The sequence below is a fragment of the Musca vetustissima genome, unplaced genomic scaffold (assembly GCF_032173495.1).
Source record: "Musca vetustissima isolate MV318-11 ecotype Yass unplaced genomic scaffold, APGP_CSIRO_Mvet_v1 utg40097, whole genome shotgun sequence".
Lineage (NCBI taxonomy): Eukaryota > Metazoa > Arthropoda > Insecta > Diptera > Muscidae > Musca > Musca vetustissima.
This window is the reverse complement of record NW_026874847.1, coordinates 139,241-148,755: the sequence shown is the minus strand read 5'-3', so window position 1 is coordinate 148,755 and position 9,515 is coordinate 139,241.

The following is a 9,515-nucleotide window of genomic DNA, read 5'->3' as shown; positions in this document are numbered from 1 at the left end:
ATTCACATAAATCTTTAAGCTAGTGTTCGCAAACCATAGATACTATCGATGGTTTCAGACTTTTTTCTTTCATAAATACTTTTTTTGTGATATAAACATACATCGCAAAAATTAAATTTGACAAAAAAATTTAAGTACATAAAATTTCAAATCGTGCTAAGTGGAATAAAATTGTGTAAAATAATTTAAAAATACTCAGTTTTTTTTTTAAAAAAACGTTCAATTTTCAAACCGTGTACAAAAAGACCGTGTAAAAACGGACTTAGGTGTATAGCATTATTAACATTGACCAAAGTTTCAGGTTAGCCTCCACAAAATTGAACCCCAATATTCGGTATTTTGGACAGAATTTTCAAACCAACTTAGCTGTGATTCTGTATTTTGTGTTTTCGTTGAATAACGCATATCCGTACAAAAAATTATTAATATTGACCCAAGTTTCAGGTTATTCCCCATAAGAATACAGCCCATTAAAGGTAATTCTAGGAATTTTGATCACGTTTTCCAACCGAATTGGCTGTAATATGGTATTTTGGGTTATCATTGATTAACACATATCTACCAAAAAATATTAATATTCTACAATATTTCAGTATAGCCCCTATTCGGAATTTAGGGGATTTTGGACATGTTTTCCAACCAATTTGGCTGTAATTTAGTACAGTTCATTGAAAATCTGTATAAGAAAAAGACAAAAACTAATAACCCAATCGATTCCAAATGTTTACACGTTTCTCTGTGAGTGTATAGCTATCGTATGAACTAGGATAAAGCCAATCGGTGAAGATCTTCCTTATTTTTTAACTTGGTTTTTGGTCAAAAATCGGCTATTTTCCAAAAATATTTTTTCAAAGGTCCGCGATTTTGTTAATTTTAGAGCGAAGTCAATAATACTAGTTCATACGAGAGCCAGACATGTACTCTTTCTAACACCGTTGGAATTTTCGGATACCGATGTTGCAGTGAGGAGTTATCATGCCCGCCATCAAAAATAAGGACTTCTCATTAATTACAAAAAACAACAACAAAACAATTAAAATTTGTTTTTTTTTTTTTTTGTAAATAATTTTTCCTCTCTTTTAAATCTTCAAATATATATGTGCAAAGTTACAAACCTTAACAAGCATTGGTATTGATGGGAGGTTCCCTTAAAAAAAATATCATTTTTGTAAGGGCGACGAAATTCATTACAATTTTTACAAAATTGTGTTCCACATTTTCAGGACATCCAAGCAAATGTCTACGAAAAACAGAAGTTCGTAATCAATTCATTTTATAATATGATTTATAAATTTCACGATTTTTTCAGATAATGATTGAAAACTTCGTTTAAGCGCAACGAGTTTCGCTTATCCGAAGTTATTTTAATTGAAAATCCTGCTAAGAGAACAAATTTTTCTGAAATTAGGCATTTTCGCTTAACCGAATTTCCTTACTAAACATAATTAATATTGACCCACGTTTAAGAGTATCCCCCATAATGTTACCCTCCAATGTGCGGTTTTTACACGTTTTTCAATCAAATTGGCTGTAATTTGTTATTTTGGGTTCTAATAACAGTATCACCACATCTCTGCACTAAAAGTTGACTCAAGTCGGTATTTCAAACAAATTTGGTTGTAATTTGGTATCATATCAATATTCTCCGTTTTATTATAGCCCCACATATCGGTAGCCCCATTATTATACATTTGAGAATTTCATAAATCTTTTTCTTTTTTAAAGCCCTATCATAACATGAGTTTTCTCCTAGAAGCCCTCATTAATTTTAGATATATTGATTGTCATCCGTACATGGTGGAGGGTATAAAATGTTCGGCCGGGCCGAACTTAACATCATTGTAACTTGCTTAACACCGAAATTTAAGATAATCAAATCTTATTGAACTTTTTTCGATCCTAAAATGTAACTGAAATGAAATGTTAGGCCTCCGGGAAATTCTACTCACCGATTTCTTATTATACTCACGGCGGGCAAAAGACATTTTCAATTCCACCAATTTTTCTAACATAGTGCTATAAAGTGTACTTCATTGAATTTACAACGTTATCTAAGAAAATGTTCGCCAGTATCAAAAATTAAAACAGTTTACATAAATCGTTGTTATCATCTTAGTTTATCGTGTCATTTCGTATGTAAACTTCAATCTAAATGAATAACAAATAGAGTCAGCTGTTGTTGATGATGATGATGGATGAAGGTATACAAGAACAATTAGAAAAGAAAGAAAACAACATGTTTACAGAGTAACAATAAAATTGAATAGGATTTATGTTAGTTTTTTCACACCTCTAACAGTTTAGTTATAAGAAAAAAATGTTATATGTGATGTCAAGAAATACACTCGAAAAAATAGTGGTTTTATGCTATAAAATTTATGAGGAGAGTAACGAATCAATGAGGTCATTGTTGATGCTATAATTAAGTGCTGCTCTACGTTTTCTTACAACTGATTTATAAATCAAACGTATATTTTTTTATTTAATAAATTGCATACTTTTAGGCTCCTCTTAATTACTAATTAAAATTAATTAATTAAACCTACAAGTGCCGAATATTTTGAGTTAGAACACGATTTATACAAAAAATATGGTTCATTTCATCTCTCTTTGATCGTTCAAACAACAAATGTAGAAATTTAACTAATATTTTCTTTGAGTGTGTGAGTAACTCAAATAGTCCATTCTTTACTTGATATACTATAACATACTTCACAGTTTACTTACATCATCGTCGTACATCACTACTGTTTGTTCCAATCAAAGAATCTGATGATGAAAATGAAGTATAAACTACTGTAAGGAAAGAAAACAAATGTAATTTCCTGCTAACTAAGCCTTCATATAGATTCACAGATTCAATAAAACTCGAGGGTTTTTTTTGCTTCCTCGGCGCAAATGAGAATATGCATAGAACAAAAATGATCACATACCATTTAATTTCCTAGTTGTGATTTTTTCCCATGTATGAGAGACGTATATTGTCTTTAATATTGAAATATCAATGATTCCCGGTAAGGGAAATTTAAAGTTGAATACAAAGAAATTACAAACAATGGGTATTTCAGGAATTTCTACTTCATGTACTTTACTTTTCGTAGAGCAGTATTCTGAAAAACTCCAATAAACAAAACCATTCAGGAGAAATGAATGAGAGAATTTAATTTGTCAAAGAACAGGAATCGGTTCAGATTAAAAAAAAAACATTCATATATATTACATACATTAATTTATATGATGATTCAATAATCTAATGATCAAGATCATTCTGATTTTAAGAAACACGATCTTGGTGTGGACATTCCCTTTTGAGGATAAACTAACTTGACGATTTTGTTTAGAATCTAGAAGAACAAATTGGGTGACGCAGGGGGATGATAGATACCAAGCAATGGCTCTGATTGGCTTTAACATGGCAAGGCCCAGACTTATCTTGGTTCCTCTTTCATCTCAATTGTGGACACTGACCTTCCTGCTGTGTCACAAAGCCGATATAGTTGTCTTACAGGAAATGCGATGGAAAGGGGCAGGCGTAAGTAAATCAAATGATTACGAACTGTATTACAACTGCCATTAAACGATACATTAATTTGGCTGTGTATTTATGGTTATGTGTATTATGGTTAAAATACCTCGTCTCCAGATTCACTCCAGTAGATGAGCGAATTGCTATAATCCGTATAAAAGCCAAGTTCTTCTACATCAGTCTTATTTGCGCCCATGTTCCGACAGAAGGCCAAGATGAGCAGAACAATCGTAAATTTTACAAGCGCCTAGAAACAGCATATAACCACTGCCCTGGCCATGACATTAAAATTCTGCTAGGAGATTTTAATACAAAAATCGGAATGGAAAATATTTTTGGTTTCACCGCGGGATAATTCAGCTTCAATGAAGAAACATCCTGCAGCGGCATGAGGTTGATTGACTTCGCTGTAGCAAAAACATGGATGTTAGCACCACAAGATTCAAGCATATCAATAAACACAAGGCCACCTGGATTTCTCCTGATCAAGCAACGAAAAATAAAATTGATCATGTTATGATAGACAGAAGGCATTCATCTAGTGTTTTAGACGTAAAATCGATCCGAGGAGGGAATTTCGATTCGGACCATTACCTTGTAGCAGCCTAGGTTCGAACTCGTCTAAATGTTGCAGCAACACGGAAACTCGAGGTCGTAAAGCTGCAAACACAACAGGTAGCAGAGGCCTACTCCGCTAAACTTACCCACCTGCTTGACGAAAGCACCCCTTGTCACGATAATAGTATTGAAGCACAATGGCAAAGAATTGTTCACTCCCTACAAACTGCAGCAAAAGCAACACTTGGGTACCAAAAACCACCATCAAGAAATCCATGGTACGATCAGGAGTGCCGTAATGCTACTGATGTGAAAAACGCAGCGTATAGGGCAACCCTGCAGACAGTAGCAACACGTAATGTGATGGAGAATTATCGAGAGAAAAAGAGAGAGGAGACACGTGTTTTCAGAAAAAAAGAAGAAAGAACAAGAAAAACGTGAGCGCAAATCTTGATGTACAGGAGAATGAAGTCCGAAATTTTTACCAACGAGAAAAACACCAAACCGAAGGCTTTTGTTAAGGCAGAGGAGGATGTGCCTGCACCAAAGCCTTCGGTTGAATAGATAGATGAAGAAGGAAACCTGGTGACAGATACAGACAGCGTGCTGAAGATCTGGAAGGAGCATTTCGAAAAGCTTCTAATATCAAATAGTAGCGGTGAAGAATATACCCCAGAACTAATAAGTGATGACGGTATAGAATGTATACCACCTAGCCAAGATGAGGTTGAATAGCAATTAATCGGTTGAAGAATAATAAAGCAGCAGGTACCGATGAATTACCAGCCGAATTATTCAAGACCGGTGGTGAGACGCTGATCAGGAGCATATATCTGCCGATTAGTACAATTTGGCTAGAGGAATACATGTCCAATGATTGGAACCTCCGTATCCTGTGTGCCAACTATAGAGGAATTAGTCTCCTTCTCATCGCATATAATGTGCTATCCAGCGTGCTGTGTGAGCGACTAAAACCAATGGCGAATGATATTATCAGATCTGGTAAATCCACTATAGACCCTATTTTTAACCTACGGCAAATCCTGGGAAAAAAGCTACGAAAAAAATAAATCGACACAATCCACCTTATCGGCAGCCCAATTCCCTCAGATGAGCTTAAAGCCATGTCTGCGTTCGGCATTCCTGCAAAATTAATACGGCTATGCAGGATAACTTTAACCGGCACAAGATCAGCAGTTAACGTCGGAAAGAACCCATCGGAGCTCTTCAATACCGAACGAGGATTCGGACAAGGTGACAGTTTGTCGTGTGATGTGTTGTATGAATCTGTAGCATGGGTACTTGCGCAAGCAGATGAAGCAGCTCTTGGAGTGTTTGAGAAAAGATCTGTGGGCCGATCTGCGTCGGCGGTGAATATGGCCGTCGAATTAACCATTAGCTGTACTATCTACTGTCTGATATCGATATAGTCAGGCGGATCGAGCTGCAGCGACTACGTTTGCTATGTCATGTTGTGAGAATGGATGAAGATTTTCAGCTCAAAAATAAAAGAGAGCCAAGTGATAGTTCACGCAGAAGGGGAATGCCTCGAATTCGATGGGAAGATCAAGTAGAAACCAACATCTCGGAACATGGTCTTTCAAATTGGAGGAGATGCGCAAAATACCAACGCGCTTAGAAATCTTTTTTAAGCTCGGCTTAAGGATCAACCGATCTGTCACCAGTCAGCTAAGTAAGTAAGAAGTACTAATTCACCATAAGACTAATGGTAGGAACAAATTTTCAAATACGCCAAACAGAAAAGAAAAAGTAAAAATCTGTGCCGTACCCATGACACATTTAAATAAAAACATCAATGTTATTTGAAAACCCCTCAATTTGCCATCAGCTTATTAAACTACTGATCTGCATGTCCGTACATATTAGCAACTATGTATTTTATTATGAGTTCTTTTTTGTATTTTCAGTTTATCTTGATACGCTCGGATGAACACTGTTCCAACAAGTATGCTACTATCTATTATTAATGTAATTCCCGGATAACATAAACACAAAACAAATGTGAAAACTTGAAAATAACATGAAACCGCATATTAGCCACGCACAGATTTAAGCGCACACTCACTTTTCAAATGTCTGTATGTCAGTTTCCACAACACGGCTGTGAAGTTTCCAGCGAACGCATTTTAATAAATATTCATTACGAAATCTATTCCGACTTATTTTGCAGTGATAAATTGAATTAATTAGTACAACCCAATGAAGAACATCAACGATTGTTCTTAAAGAGTAGGCAGACACATTTTTATATTCGGAGGTTGGCTACTTTCGCACCACCGCGACGACCAACACCACCTAATAACGATCATTAATGTTTTTGTTTAATAGAATTTCCGTCAGACCTTCACATTTGTTGTGTTAACTATTCCACCTATAAATTATGAAATAATTAAAAACCGTAATAAATGTCGGATGAACATAAACTTCAACTATGCCTCATGGGATCCGTGTATACAACTAATTTAGACAATGATTGCGTCCATCACCATTCAAACCAGGGAAGAGTGGAAGACGAAAACAACAACCTGCTATCAAAATCTGCGTCAGTAGTATACGCAATTTACCATCACACCACACCACGTTGTTGTTGCAAGTGGCAAAAATGGGATGTGTTAAAAAGCATAAATTTATTTTATTTTCTTTCATTTTTCTACCAGCAATTTTATGGTTTGGGAAAGCTTTACTTTTGAGGAGAAATACTAGAAGGTTCTTCGTTAAGTTGTGGCGGTTTGTTGAATGTTAGCTTCCGGCCTAAATAGAAATATGGTGAATTTCAGAGATAGGGCAGAGAGCAGCCTTTCATTTTTAAAAATATTTTAAAAAATTTCCAATCATCAATTACACTGTGACACAAAATCGACGTCATAGTCCTAGGGTGGAAAATTCCATTTGGGAATGAAAGCCCTTGGCGAATATATTAAAAAATTCAGATAGACAATTTCGCCATAGGCCATAGTTATGTCGCAATAATTTTTTTGCTGGTAACTCTAAAGTTCATATTGCAAAGGTTTACATATACCAGGAAGGAGAGGAGGTAATTAAAAAGGTCAACTAGTTCAGATGTACGATTCAATGGGAAAAGCAAGAAAACTAGTTTAGTCGTTCTTTAGAGTTCATTTGTTATTTTTCAGCTATCCGAACTATTTCATACTTCGTTCAATCACAAATTTAACTCAATGACAAATTGCTTACATATATTAAAACACCTATAAGCAGTGAGCGGAGCAGTATAGTGGGACGGGGCCGACCATACGATAACCTAAACAACTACCACGGAACTCTAACAGTCTGCGGATGTTTATTCTGAGCCGATATTTGCTCCCTCTAGCCCGATTAGATTTCAACAGCATCTCTTCCTTACACCGACATATTTTCCGAATATTACTATTCATATTCAGTACAGCCCTTCTAATCAATTGTCCAGATTTTCTTCACCGTGGGTTGTGTTGAGTTGTGTTGTTATTATTGGCATCGACTCGAAAAAAAAAACACAACAAAAAAAAAGTATTCGGACCACGGCATCCCATAATTATAATCTGATCATCTCCGAAAGTTATAGGCATTGTCCTTGACCATAACTGGAACCTCATGGAAAATTTAAAAGCGATCAGCGCTGTATTTCCGCCCTCTAGTGTGGTAATGGGTTATTAAATAATATCAGAGTACGTAAGCACCAGTGAATATTTAAGTGTAACTCACACATTTCAGTACATACGATAATATAATTGGTATCAATTTAAGGGTCAACCAATCCTCTTGGATATACTATTAACTTCTCGGGTCTGTGTTCTTCAGGAGTAAATATACACGTCATAGTATACAATTTTTTAACTTTTCACACGAAAGTCAGGGTCCATTTGATCTGTTAAATATTGACCGATGTTCGGACCATAATAACAGCCTCTAGAGCGACCAGAAAATCAGACAAAAATATAGTTTTTGGTCCACTTCATCCCCTAAATATTAACAGATCTTTACCAATAGGGGTATTCATTGGCCAGAACCGACCTTACATGCAAAATTTCATGAAGATTGGTGCATAACTGTGGCCTGTATCGTGTTTACAAATTATAATGGACCGATGGACGGACGGACGGACACACATGTCTATATCGACTCAGCTAGTCGAGATATGCCGATCGGTATACTTAAAGGTGGGTCCAGAACCAATATTTCGCGGCGTTACCAACTCTTGGGCTACACAAAGCTATAATACCATGACAACATAGTTGTGTGGGTATAGAAATAACATGAATATCTATTTATAAGCGATTTTTTTAACAAAATTCCAATATATATTTTTATACCTTCACCACACTGTGGTACAAGGTACTATGTCTTTGTACATATGTTTGAATTAGATAAAATTTGGCACAGCTCATTTGTAGGACGAACCCTATTGAAATTGGGAAAAATCGATTTAGGTTTAGATATAGCTCCCTTATATATATTCGTCCACCAAAGTACCTATATATCTTTAGATTTGCACGAAATTTGTCATAGCGCATTAAATTATGTCTAAAGTTATGTGTGTTAAGTTTCGTGAAAATCGGTTCAGATTTAGATATAGCTCCCTTATATATTTTTGTCCGATTTATGGTAAATAGTGCACCAAAGTCCCTTTATATACTTCGATTGACACGATATTTGACATAGCGTACTGAATTTAGTCTAGAATAATGAGTGGTAAGTTTCAGGAAAATTGGTTCATATTTCGATATAGCTCCCAGATGCAGCGATAGCTTCCATATGTATTTCGAACGAGTGTCGATTTAATGATGTCTGTATGTTGAAATCACAAGAGAGATCGCAATAGTTAAGATCGAGCTCTGAAATTTTGCACAGACATTGCTAGTATTCCTAGGATGTTTGGTATATATTTGTCCAAGTTTTGGTGTAGCGCCCATATAACGGTATTCCCTATTCGGGTTTCTGGGATTTTGCTTATGCAAATGGTAACCCAAATAACCCGCCAAAACCAAAAATACCATAAACTATTAATATTGACCCAAGTTTCAAGATAGTCCCCTTATAATGGTACCCCCTATTCGGTTTATTGGGAATTTCGGACAAGTTTTCCAACCGAATTGGCTGCACTTTTATGTTGTGGGTTTTCATTGCACTCCACATCGCCGCACCAAAAATTATTAACATTGACCCGAGTTTCACGCTAGACCCCATATTCGGTAGCCCCAGTATTCGATATTTTGGGGATTTTGGAACCTTTTAACCAACTTGGCTCTAATTTTGTATTTTAGGTTCTCATTGCATAGCATATTTTCGTACTAATAATAATTGGCTTTCGTAATAATAATAATTGGCTGTCAAATATTTTGAGAATTTCACTCACTTTCTTCTCACATATTTTTCGGTATGTTTATGATAGAAAACTGAAAATCACTTTTATCGG